This window comes from Erinaceus europaeus, chromosome 9 (genome assembly GCF_950295315.1).
Source record: "Erinaceus europaeus chromosome 9, mEriEur2.1, whole genome shotgun sequence".
In the NCBI taxonomy this organism is placed as follows: Eukaryota; Metazoa; Chordata; class Mammalia; order Eulipotyphla; family Erinaceidae; genus Erinaceus; species Erinaceus europaeus.
The window spans coordinates 57,523,836-57,543,556 of NC_080170.1; positions in this window are offsets into that span (position 1 = coordinate 57,523,836).

Genomic DNA, 19,721 nt, shown 5'->3' on the forward strand with positions numbered 1-19,721 from the left:
ATAAAATCAAACACAAGCCTTCAAAAAAGTTCTTATTTCAAAACAGCACAATACATTATAGTTAAAATCTGGAAGTAAGCTAGGTGTTATAGTTGGGGGCTAGGCATAAGCACACCCATTTAAGCACACATAGTAGTAAGCTCACATAGTACTAAACAGAAGGACCCATGGAAGTATCCAGGTTCTAACCCTTGGCTTCTCACCTGGGGTGGTGGGATGCTTCACAAGCTATGAAGGTAGTCTGCAGTTATCTATCTCTTTCTCTCCCTAGATATCTTCCCCTATTCTCTCAATTTATTTCTGTCCTATCCAATAAAAAATGGGGGAAGTGGCTGCCAAGAGTAGTGTGGTTCTAGGGCTGACACTAGTCCCAGCAATAACCCTGTAGAGGAAAATATGTGTGGTGTATATGTTCAGTGGAATATTACTTAGCTATTAAGAATGATGAATTCACCTTCTTTACCTCATCTAAAATGGATCCTCAAGAAGTCTTGTTACATGAGATAAGCCAGATAGAGAAGGATGAATATGAAATGATCTCACTTTTGACAGAAGTTGAGAAATAAGAACTGAAAGGAAAATACAAAATGGAGCCTGGACTGGATTTGGAGAATTGCACCAAACTAAAGGACTTTGAAGGGAGCATGGACCTTTCAGGTCCTGGTATTAAGAAAGTGGAGGAGGACCTATTTGGGGATAAAAGTTTTTTTTCTCAGAAAACTGATTTTACATATGTGCCAATAACTGTATTTACTGTAAACCAGTAATCTGCTAATTGAAAAATCACTGCTAACAAATGTAAAATACAGTTTGTTTACTTCTTAAAAGTATAAACAGAGCCAGAGAGAGAATGAAAAGGACTATTGCACCAAAGCTTCCTTCAGTGTGTTGTTTGTCAGGCTTAAATCTGGGCAGTGCACAAGACAAAGCAGAACATTAACCAAGTAAGCTACTTTGCTGGGACTATTTATTTTATATATTTTTTGCTGTATGAGAGATATGGAGAGAGAGAGATGGAAAGAGAGAGAGAGGGAGAAGGAGACAGAGAGTGAGAAACTGTGAGGTCTGCAAGTAGGGGCTCAGTTTTGCAGGAAGTATTTCTGGGGAACCAATCTGGAACATAAGTCTTTGTGCTTTCAAGTTGACTAACTCACCTATCTTCCCAGCCCAACAATTATAGTCTAAAGGGAACTAAACTACAACTAAAGATATGGATGATGCCATAAAAACAAATTTCAAGGTGCAGCGGTGTTGAGATCCACCAGACTCCACAGAAAAATATAATGTTGAAATTTCATAATAATCATGAGTACAGCTCAAAAAATTAAACTGTCGCATATGAGAATAAAGTATGTAGCCAGATAAAGTTTTGCTGTTTCACCATGGACACAATATATGATAGATCTAGTGACTGATAATTAATAAAAGACCCTTGCTGTGTTCATCATGGAAGGTGTTTATTTGAATTAAATTGTGGTTACAGCAGCCTGGGAGTACAGGACTTCATTTAGGATAATGAACATGGAGAAGAGAAAGACATTTGAAATGTTCTAGAATTGTATCAGTAAACTCAGGGAATTTACAGGACCTTTCCTAAACTTAAAATATACTATTAGAAAATTGTGCATCAATTAAGCAAAAGAACATTTATTCCTGAACCATGGAAGCTCTGTCCACTCTGGAATTTTAGTTGTGTATCCATAAAGAATAAAACATAGTAGTAAACCCCCCCAAATATTTTTTCTGTTTCCCTTATTTGTATGTTATTTTTAGCATCATGCTTTCTATGAGACAATTATAGGAACAGAGATGGTTTCATTATAGCCCATGCAATGTTCCTGAAATTCAAGTTTATGTGATAGTGCTCTAGTTAAATGTAAGTCTACATAAAAAATTCAATCCCTTGCACCAAAGTAAAAGACTCTGAGGTGGGGAGGGAGGGTTCTGGTCTGTTATTTTTACATTATTATGTTATCTGGTCCATTATTTTTAGCATCATGCTTTCTATGAGACAATTACAGGAACAGAGATGGTTTCATTATAGCCCATGAAATTCAAGTTTATGTGATAGTACTCTGGTTAATGACAATATAAATCTACATAAGAAATTCACTCACTTGCACCAGAGTAAAAGACTCTGAGTTGTTCTGGTGCTGGATCATGATGGCAGAGGAAGACCTAGTGGGGTTGGATTGCTACATGGAAAACCAGGGAATGTTATGCATGTACAAACTATTGTACTTTACTGTCAACTGTAAACCATTAATCCTCCAATAAAGAGATTTAAAAAAAAGAAATTTAATCATTTAAAACTCACTAGGACATTACCCACCTATGTTGAAATATGTGATTCCTTCAAGTTTCATTTAGTCCTCAATAAGAAAAATAGCTTTCACCAGTTGAAGGGAAATTATCTATGCAATGCTTACAGTCTAGTTGTCATAACATCTTGTTAGTAGGACTATTTTAATTTTATATACTTGATCTATTTCACATGACAAATAACTTTTCTCTGTATTTTAAAGAATCGTGTGTGTTCTCACCTTTCTTCAATGTCTTATCACCCTGAATTTTCTGCAGTAGTAATTAGTATGTCCATAAACCTGAACTTTACACATTCATGTGGAATGATTAGTATAGTCTTTGCTGAAGGAATCTCTGATCAGCAATGAGACAGTAACTCCCCCATGAGCTGCGAGTGTAGGTAGCTTTGGGATTACTATTCAATCCTTTTCTCAGAATTTCTTGATCCAAATGGATGGGAATCAACATACTAAAATTATATCTATAGAGATGGTTTACTACCTATGGTTATATACTATAAGGGGGAACAAAGCTTCTACTTTTATGAACTTTGAACAACTTGGACCAGTCTTCTTAGACCTAACTATTTAGAGTTCCTAGTTAATATGGATTTAAAGTCTTTGATGTAATTGAATTACATGTCATCTGCAGTCTTCTGTTCCATCCTGTTTACATTATTTCATATGGTCTTTATTACATAGTAAATTATCTACTTGTTGCATTTCCATTTCAGATTCCATTTATTGGAGATTTTGACTGAAGAGAGTTGAACCCAATTGTGATCCTAGAAATCCAATTATAATGTTTTGTTTATTATTTACTTATTTATTGACTCACTAGGGCTTCACCTCTCTGGGTTGGATTTTTTTCAGATAGAAAGTGAGAGAAGTTGAAAAACAAGATCAGAAAAGAAAACAGAAGTAGAACCTGAAATGGAATTGGCATATTGCACCAATATAAAAGACTCTGGGGTGGGAGGGTGGGGAGAATACAGGTCCAAGAAGGATTCAGAGGACCTAGTGGGGGGTTGTATTATTATATGGGAAACTGGGGAATTTTATGCATGTACAAACTATTGTACTTAGTGTTGAATGTAAAACATTAATTCCCCAATAAAAAATTTAAAAATTAAAAAAAATAAAAAAATTAAAAATTAAAAAAAATGGAGAGACAAAGATATAAATACAGGGAGAAATATATAAGATCACCAAAGCTTTTTTGCATGGGGCAAGGGGCGGGCTTGTACATTTGTTGTGCACATGACAACCAAGTGCACTATCCAAGTGAGCTGTATTGCCAATACCTAGATTTCTAAAGTGGGACCCTGAAGTTGAAGTCCCAATTCCCTGACTAATGTGAAAATGGCACTGCGGGTGACAACTATAGTTTTGACAGTCCCAGGCAAACTCCAGTGGTGCAAATTTCACAGATGTAGAAGAGTCTTACCAGAAGTGCTTTTAGTTTTATGTACAATATATCATACTGTTAGGACATGAATGTGATTAGCATATAGCTGATGTCAGCCTGAGAAGACATATTCTAGATAAATAACCATTAAACTATAAGTAAAAGTAGGTTGTGAGACAATCAGTGATATAAGTGAAAATGTTCTGTAAACTCCCAGAGGGATAAATCTTAGGGGAGAGCACCAGAGGGATCTGAGCTCCAATTCCATAAGGATTTGGAAAGAGAAGAGGAAGAAAAGAAAGGAAGTAAGAAAGAAAGAAAGAAAGAAAGAAACAATCTATATGTGAAAGCTTATAAGTGAGTACACTACTACATTGAAATTAATAATAATAAATTTATCTACAAATTTAAAAAATGCTGTGAAATTGCAAAGGTGTATTTTATTTATGGCATCCTTAGTGACCTCTTAGAGGAGGATTTGTATCTGAACTAGTTTCAAAGGACAAAGCATGTTTAACTGGGAATATTAGAGTTCTAGAGAGAACAGCTTTTTTCAAAAATTTTTTATTTATTAATGAGAGATAGGAGGGAGAGAGAGAACTAGACATCACTCTGGTACATGTGCTGCCAGGGATTGAGCTCAGGACCTCATGATTGAGAGATCAATATTTTATCCACTGCACCACCTCCTGGACCAGGAGAGAACAGCTTTTATAAAACATAAAATTTCTAGAGGGTCTTGAGCAATATCATAAGTCATCTGTGATCAACTGCTTGAACTTTGAGAAAAATCCTGGTGGCACAGAGTCACTATTTTCTTCACTCCCGTTGAAAATATTTTAGGGGCTAGGCAGTGGAGCATGTTTACCACTCACATCCCCATGGACAAGAACCAGTTTTGAGCCACTGATCCCCACCTGCAGAGGGGAAGCTTCATAAATAGTGAAGCAGGTACTGTAGACATCGTCTCCCTTTCTTCCCCCCCCTTTTTTTATTTAAGAAAGGATTAGCCTCTCCTCTCCCTGATCAACTAGGAATACCAAAGAAGACCACCCAGGACCTGAAAAAAGACAGGAATAGAATGACCACAGGAACCCAGTAAATCACCCGTGAGCACAAACACGCATGGCTGGTGACAGAGAGGAGAGAGGGGCCTAAGGAGAGATTAAGTGACTGCTAACAGTTCAACAGTTTATCAGTGGAGACACCACCTCCAGTCTGCTCCACAACAAGGGGACAGCTGAAGGGAGGAAAGGACTCCCCAGAGACTCACCAAGTGCAACTCTGAGTCTCCATAGATACTACCCTCAGAATCTGGAGCAGCAATAGGGAGGGACACCAGGGGACAGAGATCTAACCGGGAAACTCAGGAGAAGACCTATACCTCCATGGCATAGCTGAGGGGCTGTGAAAGTCTCTTTGCATAACCACTGGATTATCTCTGCCACACCCTGCTTTATCTCTTGGTCAGGAGTCAGTGATCAAGCTAAGAAGCCTATTGATAGTTTAAAAGCCCTCAGGCTCCCTTAGCCTACAGGGAAGAAAAAAAAGAGGCTTTTACACCACTGAGCTCCAACTCAGGGATTGAAAAAAATGTTAACTTCCACCATGGTAAACCCTTTAATTAAATTACTTAGACAAAAGTCAATCCAGGCAATAGTGATCAATAATTTGAAAAGTACTGATAAAGGGAACTCGTAACATAATATTTAAAATGGTTAAAACAACAAGAAAAAATATTGGAGACTCGAACCAGGACAAGAGTCCAGCTAAAAGTCCTACAGAGGGTGAAGCACAAAACAACAAGTTCAACATCCAAACATTAGCTAAGGAAATAATAACAGAAGTGAGTAAAGAATTTGAAAAAATTGTAATCAGAAATGCAGGAACAACAAATGAGAATATGGAAGAAAATTCTAATAATCTCATGGTTATTAAAGAGCTGAAAGCTGAAATCGCTGAGCTAAGAAGGCAACTAGCTGAACAAGCTAAAACAGTATCAGAGCAGGTCAACAAAATAGATGAACTCCAGAAAGCAGTAGAGGGCAGAGAGAATAGAGTCAATGAGGCTGAAGACAGAATTAGCAAGATTGAGGTTGAATTAGAGACAACTAAAAAAGAAGTAAGAGATCTCAAAAAGAGATTAAGAGATGCTGAAAACAACAACAGAGTCCTATGGGATGACTTCAAAAGAAACAATATACGCATTATTGGCTTACCAGAGGAAGAAAGAGAAGGAGAGGAAGAAAGCGTTCTCCAGGCCATAATAGCTGAACATTTCTCTAGTCTAGACAACACCAAAGACATAAAGATTCAAGAAGCCCAGAGGGTCCCAAACAGAATTAACCCAGACCTAAAGACACCAAGACATATCATACTTAGATTGGAAACGAATAAAGATAAAGAAAGGATCCTCAAGGCTGCAAGAGAAAAACAAAGAGTCACCTACAAAGGAAAACCCATAAGATTAGCAGCAGACTTCTCCATACAAACACTACAGGCCAGAAGAGAATGGCAAGATATCTATTGAGTGCTCAATGAGAAAGGCTTTCAGCCAAGAATACTATATCCTGCTAGACTGTCATTCAGACTAGATGGAAGCATCAAAACCTCAGACAAGCAACAGTTGAAGGAAGCAACCATCACCAAGCCTGCCCTGAAAGAAGTTCTGAAAGGTCTCCTATAAACAACCAGACCACCACAAATAGAACATATATCAAAACACTCTAAAACTACAAGAATGGCATTAAAATATCTTCAATCTTTGATATCAATAAATGTTAATGGCCTGAATTCACATATTAAAAGACACAGAGTAGGAAGATGGATCAGAAAACACAATCCAACAATATGTTGTCTACAGGAAATTCACCTAACTCAACAAGACAAACACAGACTTAAAGTGAAAGGATGGAAAACTATCATACAAGCCAATGGCCCACAAAAAAGGGCAGGAACAGCTATTCTCATATCTGACATGATAGACTTTAAAATAGATAAGATTAAAAAAGATAGGAATGGACACTACTTAATGCTCAGAGGATCAGTCAATCAAGAGGACTTAACAATTATTCATATCTATGCACCCAATGAGAAGCCATCTAAATACATCAAACTTCTACTGAAAGAGCTACAGCAATATATTAGCAGTAACACAATCATAGTAGGGGACTTCAACACCCCACTATCTCAACTTGACAGATCATCCAGGAAGAAAATCAGTAAAGACATAAGGGAGCTAAATGAAGAGATAGATAAACTAGAACTATTGGACATTTTCAGAGTCATTCATCCCAAGAAACTGGAATACACATTTTACTCAAATCCACATGGATCATTCTCAAGGACAGACCATATGTTAGGCCACAAAGACAGCATCAGCCAATTCAAGAGCACTGAAATCATCCCAAGCATCTTCTCAGACCACAGTGGAATTAAACTAGCACTTAACAATCAACAAAAGATTTGTAACAGTGCCAAAATGTGGAAGCTCAGCAGTACACTTCTTAACAACTTCTGGGTCAAAGAGGAAATCAAGGAAGAAATCAAAATGTTTCGAGAGTTCAATGAAAATGAAGACACAAGCTATCAAAATATTTGGGACACAGCTAAAGCAGTTCTAAGAGGGAAGTTCATAGCTATACAAGCACACATTAGGAAACGAGAAAAAGCACAAATAAACAGCCTGATTGCACATCTTAAAGACATAGAAGAAGAACAACAAAGGAATCCTAAAGCAACCAGAAGGACAGAAATTACTAAAGTTAGGGCAGAAATAAATAACATTGAGAATAGGAAAACCATACAAAAGATCAATGTAAATAAATGTTGGTTCTTCAAAAGAGTAAACAAAATCGACAAGCCTTTAGCCAGACTCACAAAACAAAAAAGGGAGAAGACCCAAATAAATCGGATAGTAAATGAAAGAGGAGATATCACAACAGACACTGCAGAAATTCAACATATCATGCGAGGCTTCTATGAACAACTATATGCCACCAAGCTAGAGAACCTGGAAGAAATGAATGATTTCCTAGATGCCTACCCACTTCCAAAACTAAATAAAGAGGAAGTGGATAACATGAACAGGCCCATCACAGCTAATGAAATTGAAACAGTTATCAAAAATCTTCCCAAAAATAAAAGTCCTGGACCAGATGGTTTTACAAATGAATTCTACAAAACTTTCAAAGAAGAACTAATACCTCTACTTTTAAAAGTCTTCCAGAAGGTTGAAGACACTGGAATACTCCCTGCCAGCTTCTATGAAGCCAACATCACCCTGATACCAAAAGCAGACAGGGACACAACCAAAAAAGAAAACTACAGACCAATATCTCTGATGAACATAGATGTGAAAATATTGAACAAAATTCTAGCCAACCGGATACAGCAGTATATCAAAAAGATTGTTCATCATGACCAAGTGGGGTTTATCCCAGGCATGCAAGGTTGGTTTAATATACGTAAATCAATCAATGTGATCCACCACATCAACAAAAGCAAGACCAAAAACCACATGGTCATATCAATAGATGCAGAGAAAGCCTTTGACAAAATACAACATCCCTTTTTGATCAAAACACTACAAAAAATGGGAAGAGATGGAAAATTCTGGAGATAGTGCAGTCTATATATAGCAAACCTACAGCCAACATCATACTCAATGGTGAAAAACTGGAAGCATTTCCCCTCAGATCAGGTACTAGACAGGACTGCCCACTATCACCATTACTATTCAACATAGTGTTGGAAGTTCTTGCCGTAACAATCAGGCAGGAGCAAGGAATTAAAGGCATACAGATTGGAAGAGAAGAAGTCAAACTCTCCTTATTTGCAGATGACATGATAGTATACATGGAAAAACCTAAGGAATCCAGCAAGAAGCTTTTGGAAATCATCAGGCAATACAGTAAGGTGTCAGGCTATAAAATTAACATTCAAAAGTCAGTGGCATTCCTCTATGCAAATTCTAAGTTAGAAGAAATTGAAATCCAGAAATCAGTTCCTTTTTCTATAGCAACAAAAACAATAAAATATCTAGGAGTAAACCTAATCAAAGATGTGAAAGACTTGTATACTGAAAATTATGAGTCACTACTCAAAGAAATTGAAAAAGACACAAAGAAGTGGAAAGATATTCCATGTTCATGGGCTGGTAGAAATAACATCATCAAAATGAATATATATTACCCAGAGCCATCTACAGATTTAATGCTATCCCCATCAAGATCCCAAGCACATTTTTTAGGAGAATAGAAAAAATGCTGCAAATGTTTATCTGGAACCAGAAAAGACCTAGAATTGCCAAAACAAACTTGAGAAAAAAGAACAGAACTGGAAGCATCACACTCCCAGATCTCAAACTGTATTACAGGGCCATTGTCATCAAAACTGCTTGGTACTGGAACATGAACAGACACACTGACCAGTGGAATAGAATTGAGAGCCAAGAAATGAGGCCCCACACCTATGGACATCTAATCTTTGACAAAGGGGCCCAGACTATTACATGGGGAAAGCAGAGTCTCTTCAACAAATGGTGTTGGAAACAATGGGTTGAAACATGCAGAAGAATGAAACTGAATCACTGTATTTCACCAAATACAAAAGTAAATTCTAAGTGGTCAAGGACTTGGATGTTAGACCAGAAACTATCAGATACTTAGAGGAAAATATTGGCAGAACTTTTTTCCGCATAAATTTTAAAGACATTTTAATGAAACGAATCCAATTACAAGGAAGACTAAGGCAAGTATAAACCTATGGGACTACATCAAATTTAAAAGCTTCTTCACAGCAAAAGAAACCACTACCCAAACCAAGAGACCCCTCACAGAATGGGAGAAGATCTTTACATGCCATACATCAGATAAGAGTTTAATAACCAACATATATAAAGAGCTTTCCAGACTCAACAACTAATAACCCCATCCAAAAATGGGGGGAGGACTTGGACAGAATATTCACCACAGAAGAGATCCAAAAGCCGAGAAACACATGAAAAAATGCTCCAAGTCTCTGATTGTCAGAGAAATTCAAATCAAGACAACAATGAGATATCACTTCACTCCAGTGAGAATGTCATACATCAGAAAACGTAACAGCAGCAAATGGTGGAGAGGGTGTGGGGTCAAAGGAACCCTCCTGCACTGCTGGTGGTAATGTAAATTGGTCTAACTTCTGTGGAAAACAGTCTGGAGAACTCTCAGAAGGCTAGAAATGGACCTGCCCTATGACCCTGCAATTCCCCTCCTGGGGATATATCCTAAGGAACCCAACACATCCATCCAAAAAGATCTGTGTACACATGTGTTCTTGGCAGCACAATTTGTAATAGCCAAAACCTGGAAGCAACCCAGGTGTCCAACAACAGATGAGTGGCTGAGCAAGTTGTGGTATATATACACAATGGAATACTACTCAGCTATAAAAAATGGTGACTTCACCAATTTCAGCCGATCTGGGATGGACCTTGAAAAAATCATGTTGAGTGAAATAAGTCAGAAACAGAAGGATGAATATGGGATGATCTCACTCTCAGGCCAAAGTTGAAAAACAAGATTAGAAAAGAAAACACAATTCGAACCTGAAATGGAATTGGGGTATTACACTAAAGTAAAAGACTCTGGTATGGGTGGATGGGTGGGGAGAATACAGGTCCATGAAAGATGATGAATGACATAGTGGGGGTTGTATTGCTAAATGGGAATCTGGGGAATGTTATGCATGTACAAACTATTGTATTTACTGTTGAATGTAAAACATTAATTCCCCAATGAAGAATTAAATTATTTTTTAAAAAAAGGATTAATTAACAAAACCATAAGGTAGGAGGGGTACAAGTCCACACAATTCCCACCAACCAATCTCCATAACCCACCCACTCCCCTAATAGCTTTCCCATTCTCTATCCCTCTGGGAGCATGGACCCAGGGTCATTGAGGGTTGCAGAAGGTAGAAGGTCTGGCTTCTGTAATTGCTTCCCCACTGAACATGGGTGTTGACTGGTTGGTCCATACTCCCAGTCTGCCTCTCTCTTTCCCTAGTAGGGTGTGTCTCTGGGGAAGCTGAGCTCCAGGACACATTGGTGGGGTCTTCAATCCAGGGAAACCTGGCCGACATCCTGGTGGCATCTGGAACCTGGTGATTGAAAAGAGAAGTTAACATATGAAGCCAAACAAATTGTTGAGCAATCATGGACCCAAAGCTTGGAATAGTGGAGAGAAAGTGTTAGGGAGGTACTCACTGCAAACTCTAGTGTACTTCTGCTTTCAGGTATATATTTTGCAGTAGTTTATGGATACGTGTTAACATATGCTCTCTCTCACAGAAACTGGTGTATATCTAGGTTATGGGACTTTGTTAGAAAGTGAACCACCTGAGATGAAATTAGAGTGTACTATAAAAGGAAAGGTCTCACCCTAGTAATGAAACTGAAGGGTGTCATTCCACACGTGAAGTCTCTGGACAGAGTCTGAGGTGAAGCATGTTGAGGTGGCAATCATCGCGTTGGTTAGGTTGTGATCGGCGGATGCAATATTATTTGGTATGGATTGGGAGAGGCATACAGGAAAGTGGGCCCTATCCAAGGGTTCCAGGACAGGGGGAAGTAGGGGCTCTATAGTGGAGATGGGAGGTTCCTGCTGTCTTAGGGTTCAAAAAGACAATCGATAGTTAATGTTATCATCCCATTAATTGGTAATTGGGTTAACTTTGAAAAGTCCTTTTGTTATGGTTTGCTGTACAGTACCCAGTATCTTGTATATAGCTGTGCTATTGGATGCTTCTAATCTACTTGGTCTAGGCTTTTGAGAGAGTCCGCATATCAAATAGACAGCCTATATATTAAAGAGATTCAGTTTGTGTTTTGAGAAACTTTGAGACATACATCTGATTTTCCCCCTCTCATATTAATTAACTACTGATTTATATATCTACATTTTGCTAGGAGTGTACATAAACACCATTCCCACCACCAAAAGACTGTGACCCATCCCTCCCACCCACTCCCACCCCCAACTGTCCCAGGTAGCTACATGTCTACCCCTCACCACATGGTTTTTACTTTGGTGCCCTACTTACAATTTGATCAGGTCCTGCTTTTAGTTTCCCTTTCAGATCTTCTTAGTCAACTTCTGTTGATGAGTCGGATCATCCCATACTCATCTTTATCTGACTTAGTTCACTTAACATAACTCCTTCTAGCTCTGTCCAAGATGGGTCAGAGAAGGTGGGTTCATTGTTCTTGATAGCTGCATAGTATTCCATTGTGTATATATACCACAGCTTTCTCAGCCACTCATCTGCTGTTGGGTACCTGGGTTGCTTCCAGGTTTTAGCTATTATGAATTGTGCTGCTATGAACATAGGAGTACACACCTCTTTTTGGTTGGGTGTTATGGAGTCTTTGGGGTATAACCCCAGGAGAGGAATTACTGGATGTTATGGAAGGTCCATGTCTACCCTTCTGAGAGTTTTTCAGACTGCTCTCCACAGAGGCTGTACCAAATTACATTCCCAGCAGCAATGTAAAAGGGTTCCTCTGTCCCCACATCCTCTCCAGCATTTGTTGCTGCTGGCCTTTTTGATGTATGCCATTCTTACAGGAGTGAGGTGGTATCTTAGTGTTGTCTTAATTTACATTTCTCTGACAATCAGTGACCTAGAGCAATTTTTCATATGTTTGTTAGCCTTTTGGATATCCTCTGAGGTGAATGTTTTGTTCATATCCTCTACCTATTTTTGGATGGGGTCATTTGCTTTTTTGGTGCTAAGTTTTCTGAGCTCTTTATATATTTTGGTGATTAGTTTCTTGTTTGATGTATGGCATGTGAAGATCTCCTATTCTGTGAGAGGTCTCTCTGTTTGTTTAATATTTCTTTGGATGTGCAGAAGCTTTTAAATTTGATGTAGTCCTATTGGTTTGTTTCTGCTTTAGTCTTCCTTGCAGTTGGGTTTGATTCATCAAAGATGTCCTTGAGGTGTAGGTGGGAAAGTGTTTTACCAATGTTTTCCTCTAAGTATTTGATTGTTTCTGGTCTGACATCTAGGTCTTTGATCCATTTGGAGTTGATTTTTGTTTCTGGTGAGATAAAGTGGTTCAATTTCATTCTTCTGCATGTTACAACCCAGTTTTCCCAGCACCATTTATTGAAGAGAGCCTCCTTTTTCCATTTAATCCTTTTGGACCCCTTATCAAAGATTAGATGCCCATAGGTGTGGGGATTTATTTCTGGGCTTTCAATTCTGTTCCACTGGTCTGTGTGCCTATTTTGTTCCAGTACCATGCTGTTTTGATGATGATGGCTTTATAATATAGGTTAAGGTCTGGGAGTGTGATGCCTCCAATTCTGTTTCTTTTCCTTAAGATGGTTTTGGCAATTCTAGGTGTTTTCGGGTTCCAGAGAAATGATTGTAGTGTTTGTTCTATTCTCTTAAAGAAGCTTGGTGGAACTTTGATGGGTATTGCATTAAATTTGTATATGGCTCTGGGGAGAATATTCATTTTGATGATATTTATTCTTCCAATCCATGAGCGTGGGATATCTTTCCATTTCTTGGTATCAGTTTCTATTTCCTTGAGTAGCGACTCATAGTTTTCAGCATACAAGTCTTTCACTTCTTTGGTCAACTTTATTCCTAGGTATTTGATTGATTTTGCTGAAACAGTAAATAGAAATGATTTCTGGATGTCTTCTTTAGATTTAGTGTTTGAATAAAGAAATGCCACTGATTTTTGTACATTGATTTTGTAGCCTGATACCTTGCTATATTGCCTAATAACATCCAGTAATTTTCTACTGAATTCTTTAGGTCTTTCTATGTATACTATCATATCATCTGCAAATAGTGAGAGCTTGACTTCTTCCCTTCCAATCTGTATTCCTTTGATTTCTTTCTCTTGCCTGATTGCTATGGCAAGAACTTCCAATACTATGTTGAAGAGTAACGGTGACAGTGGACAGCCCTGTAATAGTCCCCGATCTGAGGGGGAATGCTTTCAGCTTCTGTCCATTGAGTATGATGTTGGCTGTAGGTCTGCTATATATAGACTCCACTATCTTGAGGAATTTCCTATCTATTCCCATTTTTTGTAGAGTTTTGAGCATGAATGGGTGTTAGATTTTGTCAAAGGCTTTCTCTGCATCTATTGAGATAATCATGTGGTTTTTGGATTTCTTTTATTGATGTGGTGAATGACATTGATTGACTTACGGATGTTGAACCAGCCTTGCATTCGTGGGATGAATCCCACTTGGTCGTGATGAACAATCTTTTTGATATGTTGCTGTATCCGGTTGGCCAAGATCTTGTTTAATATTTTGGCATCTATGTTCATCAGAGATATTGGTCTGTAGTTTTCCTTTTTTGTTCTGTCCCTATCAGCTTTTGGTATCAGGGTGATGTTGGCTTCATAAAAGGTGGAAGGGAGTATTCCTGTTTCTTCAATCTTATGGAATAGTTTAAGAAGTATGGGTATTAACAGTTTCCTGAAAGTTTTGTAGAATTCGTTTGTGAAGCCATCTGGTCCAGGACTTTTGTTGTTGGGGAGATTCTTAATAATAGTCTCGATTTCTTTGTCTGTGATTGGTGCATTTAGATTTTGTAGTTCTTCTTGGTTCAGTTTTGGAAGGGCATATGTTTCTAGGAATTGTTCCATTTCTTCCAGATTCTCTAGCTTGGTAGCATATAGTTCTTTATAGAAGTTTCGCAGGATTCTCTGGATTTCTGTGGTGTCAGTTGTGATATCTCCTCCATCGTTTACAATTCTATTAATTTGAGTCTTCTCTCTTTTTTTTGTTTGGTGAGTCTGGCTAGGAGTTTGTCAATTTTGTTTAATCTTTCAAAGAACCAACATTTGGCTTCATTGATCTTTTGTATGGTTCTTTTATTTTCGATGTTGTTTATTTCTGCTCTAACTTTATGATTTCTGTCCTTCTGGTTGCTGTAGGGTTCCTTTGTTCCTCTTCCTCTAAGTCCTTGAGGTGTGCAGTAAGGTCGTTCATTGGAGCTTCTTGGTGTTTAATATGTGATTGTATGGCTATAAGTTTCCCTCTCAGTACTGCTTTAGCTGTGTCCCAGATATTTTGATATGTTGTGTCTTCATTTTCATTAGTTTCCAGGAACATTTGAATTTCCTACTTGAGTGAGTCTCTGACCCAGTGGTTCTTAAGGAGTATGTTGTTTAGTTTCCAAATTCTGTGTCTTTTAAAAATAATTTTCTGTTTGTTGTTAAATGTTAATTTTACTCCACTGTGGTCTGAGAAGATACTTGGGATGATTTCAATGCTCTTGAACTTATTGATGCTGTCTTTGTGGCCTAACATGTGGTCTATCCTTGAGTATGTGTTATGTGGATTTGAAAAAAAGGTGTATTCCAGTTTTTTGGGGTGGAGGAGTCTGAAAATGTCCAAGAGGTCTAGTCTGTCTATCTCTTCATTCAATTCTCTTGTATCTTTATTGGTTCTGTCATCTCCCTTTCTATATCTCCCACCTTCCCATCTCAATTTCTCTTTGACCTATCAAATAAAAAATAATAAAATGGCAATTGAAAGCAGTGGGTTCATATTACAAGCATTGATGTCCAAAGATAACCCTAGGGACAGAAAAAAAAAAGGAAAACATTTCTGTTATTCAGTGTTTTTTCAGTTTTCACCAAAAGTATGTGTCTTATATTTTTAATCCATTATATATTGAGAAAGGCAGAGCAAAACATTTTTCTGTAACTAAGTGATAGGAAAATTAAATTTTTTATCTTTCATCATAGTTTTATAAAATAAATTTCCTGTGAGTCCATGTCTATATTTATATAATCCTAGATCTAAGACCCTTATCTGCTTTAAATGGAGACTGTCTTGGGGAGGGAGCTTAGTGTCATTGTCACTCTTTGTGATTTGGTTTACACAAGAGTATGTTGATTTAACTTATAAAGTGTATCATTCAAATATATATAAGTATAAGACAGATCCTGTTACCTCAACAAATGAAAAATTAGAATCTGTTTCATTTTTAGAAATGGTCTAACCTTTTAAAGAAAAAGATGATGCTTCACCTAGTGAAATACCAGAAAAGTCATGATGTATTTTTCTATGCTTTTCCATGCACAAATGTGTCATAAGTTTTCTGTCCACTCAATAGCTATACCCCATTTGGTCATTGGGCAAATGCTAATCATAACCTATAGATGAAAATTTCATGTTTCTCTAATAGGGAAGCTTCCTGATATTACAGTACAATAGAGAACAGTGAATACTCACAAGGTATTTAAGATTGTATCCATAAGTCTAGTGTTCCATAGTGACCTGTCCTCTTTAGACTCTTACCAAGGCTGACACTGAAGTCGAATTCAGACTATAACTTCTGTGTGCTTTTCAATCCAATTTAATCAGTGATAACCCCAATAAGAGTAAGTTTGCAGAAAAAGTGGATTCAAATGAGTTTGGTAAAAAATGTTACTCATTTAATGACTACTATAAATTCTACTGCTTCTACTAGCTACAGTAAATCAAATACTTGTTTTATATCTAGGTCAGAATTATAATTGGACTGTCATTTGTATAATCAATGCCTTTTTTACATAAGTGAAAAATTAAACTTTAAGGAAGGAATCAAGAAAAAGTTGAGTATGTCTACTCCAACTGAATATTATAAAGAAGATATCTGAATGATTATATATGCCCAAAATTCAAAGCCTAACACAAAGAAAGGTATTTGAACAAGGAAAATATGAAGCAATGAGAAGACTGTACGTAGAGATTGAGATAAGAGAATAGTTTCAACTGATATTTAATTTCTATAACTTATTTCAAGATCCTTGGGGAGATTAAAAGGCATTTAATGATCCAACTGCATGATAAAAAGAAGTGGAAATTCATCTTTCAGGGGTACACACAAAAAAGAAACTCACCGCAAAACACTAGCAAAAATGAAAATTGACAGATACATAGAGAGTGCTGCATCTGTCAGTGCCCTGAGAAGAAACAGATGGCATAAATTGGTCCAACTCCTGTGGAGAGCAATCTAGAGAGCTCTCAAAAGGCTAGACCCTGCAACTGATTTCCTAGGGATATTTCCTAAGGAAACACACACACACAGAGATTTGTATTTGCCTGTGTTCATAGCAGCACAATTTGTAATAGCCAAAACCTGGAAGCATCCCAGGTGTCCCACAATAGATGAGTGGCTGAGAATGTTGTGGTATATATACACAATCAACTACTACTCAGCTATTTAAAATGAGGGGTACAACTCCACACAATTCCCACCACCCAATCTCCATATCCCACTCCCTCCCCTGATAGCTTTCCCATTCTCTATCCCTCTGGGAGCATGAACCCAGGGTCATTGTGGGTTGCAGAAGGTAGAAGGTCTGGCTTCTGTAATTGCTTCCCCGCTGAAAAAAAATAAAATAAATTTAAAAAATAAAAAGAGACAAATCAGAAAGAGAAATATGAATATGGGAAGTCAATGATTTGTCTCATTTAACATGATTTATTTAAGCACCATCCAAGATGAGGTGAAGAAAGGGAATTCACCATTTTTAATAGCTGAGTAGTATTTGATTGTGTATATATACCACAACTCCACAGGAGTTGGACCAATTTACATTCCCAGCAGCAGTGCAGGAGGGTTCCTTTGTCCCAACAAACTCTCCAGCATTTGCTGCTGCTACCTTTTCTGATGTATGACATGCTTACAGGAGTGAAATAGTATCTCATTGTTGTCTTTATTTGCATTTCTCTGACAATCAGTGACTTGGAGCAGTTTTTCATGTTTGTTGGCTTTTTGGATCTCTTTCATTGTGAATATCCTCTTCCCATTTTTTGGACTAATTAATTAATTTATTTTTTGCTCAGTTTGGTGAGCTCTTTATATGTTTAGGTTTTTAGTAAGGGGTCTCTTTGTTTACGTCGTGGTGTTTTTTTGCTGTGCAGAAGCTTTTTAATTTGATATAGTCCTATTATTTTTGTTTTAGTCTTCATGGTAATTGTATTTGTATCATTGAAGATGACTTTAAAATCATGGGGGCTGTTTAGGGGGTGCAATGGGAGACTACCACTCATGTGTCCTTTGTCCTGCTCAGCATGCTTTTGCCAATTCATTGATGGGTGCTGAACAGGAAAATTTTATTAGTCTTTCTTTTTATTAGTGATTTAAAAATTATATAAGATGGGGGCGGAGCCATGATGGCAACTGGAATGTAGCAGCACCCTTGGGCTCTGACATCAACTGCTAGAAAGCCTTGAAATCCTGGCCTTCAGTGGGACAAGCAAGGAGGCATCCTAAAGGTAGACCAGGGAGGTGATTATAATTCAATTTGGGTTAAAAATTAGAGCAAAAAGAAAGGAAATTTCTTGATTATTTCTCTCAGCCCCCCTCTCCCCATAACCAGACCCCAGGGGTAGGGAGCTGCTGCTAGCAGGCTCCCTGTGGAGCTCCTTTCTTTACCAAAACTCCTGGCCTGCCAGGGTGCCATTAAACCCTGCTTCCAAATTTCTAGGCTATTTCTGTTGTTCCTCTGAGTAAGGGACTTAGACCCATTCAAGTGACAATTAATCAAGCAAGCCTCACACAGCCTGCTTGAAACTTTTTTTTCTTTTCTTTTTTTCACATTTGTTTGTATTGTGTTTTCTTTCGCAATCAGTTGTCTAGACTAAATATACATAGGCTAACAGGTAGCTGTCCAAGCTGTAGACCCAGTTATTGGGCTTTTTACTCTGTTCTATTTTACAAATAGTATTATATATACACACATATCCCTTCCCCCCTCATGTGACCAAAATTACCTTTTAGTACACTTTCCATTGCTAGATGACAAGAATTATCACCCACTGTGAGAGAAACTTGTCTCACTTTTCATACCTCTTCAATACACTATCGCCTTTCTCCCACCTCCAAGCCAATTAAAAAAAATTTTATATATATATATATATATATATATATATCCTTTCACTGCTTTTTTCCTGTTTACTTCCTTTTTCTTTTCTCTATTTTTTCCCCTGTCTTCATTTGTCCCTTCCTTCTCCCTCTGCCTTCTGAATTCACTGATACTTATTTGTGAACTATTTCAGGGAAGAAGTCTGACTCAGAGCAGACTCTTTGTGTGTGTCTCTGCTCTACTTCCCCTTCCCCTCTTGCTAACCCTAGAATATACAGTGGACAGTAGATTTGCATAATTGTCTATTCTTGCTATCCCTTTTTTCTTCTTCTTTTTCATTTAGATTTGGTTGCAATTTTATCTTGAACTGGAGACATTATGGGACTAACTGGTATTGGTTAAACTGCTTCAGTCATTGATTTAGTTACTATTGTAATTTCTGAGTGTGATGATTGCATTTGTCATAAAGGTATTTATTATAGTGTGGCTTGTACATAAAACAAAGCAACTGAGGAACAACAGAACATAAAAATAAAAAACACATTAAAAATGGTTAGATCAAGAGCAAATAAAACTGCTACGCCAATGAATGAAGACAAGAGGTTAGAAGAAACTACAAATAAGCCAGAAGTAACCATAGATAATAAAAGCATGCAAGCAATAATACATTTATTAATCACAGAAATGAAAACAACTTTGGAGGAAAAGAATAACAGTATTAGGGAAACAACAGATGAGACCCACAAGGAAAATACTAACTACCTTGAGGCAATTAGAGAACTGAAAGCTGAAATAGCTGTAATGAAGAAAGAAGCTGAGGCAAGGGAAAGCAGACTAACAGAAGCAGAAAACAGAATTAGCCAGAGAGAGGATGAGATAGAGAAAACTAAGAAAGAGGTGAAAGAGCTTAAAAAGAGATTGAGAGACACTGAAAACAGCAACAGACATATGGGATGATCTCAGAAGAAGTAACTTGTATATTTGGCTTGCCAGAGGAAGAAAGAGAGGAAGGGCAAGCAAGCATTCTAGAAAATTATAGAAGAATACTTCCCAGACATGAACAACATAAAGGACATTAAGATCCAAGAGGCTCAGAGAGTCCCAAACAGAATCAAACCAAACCTGAATA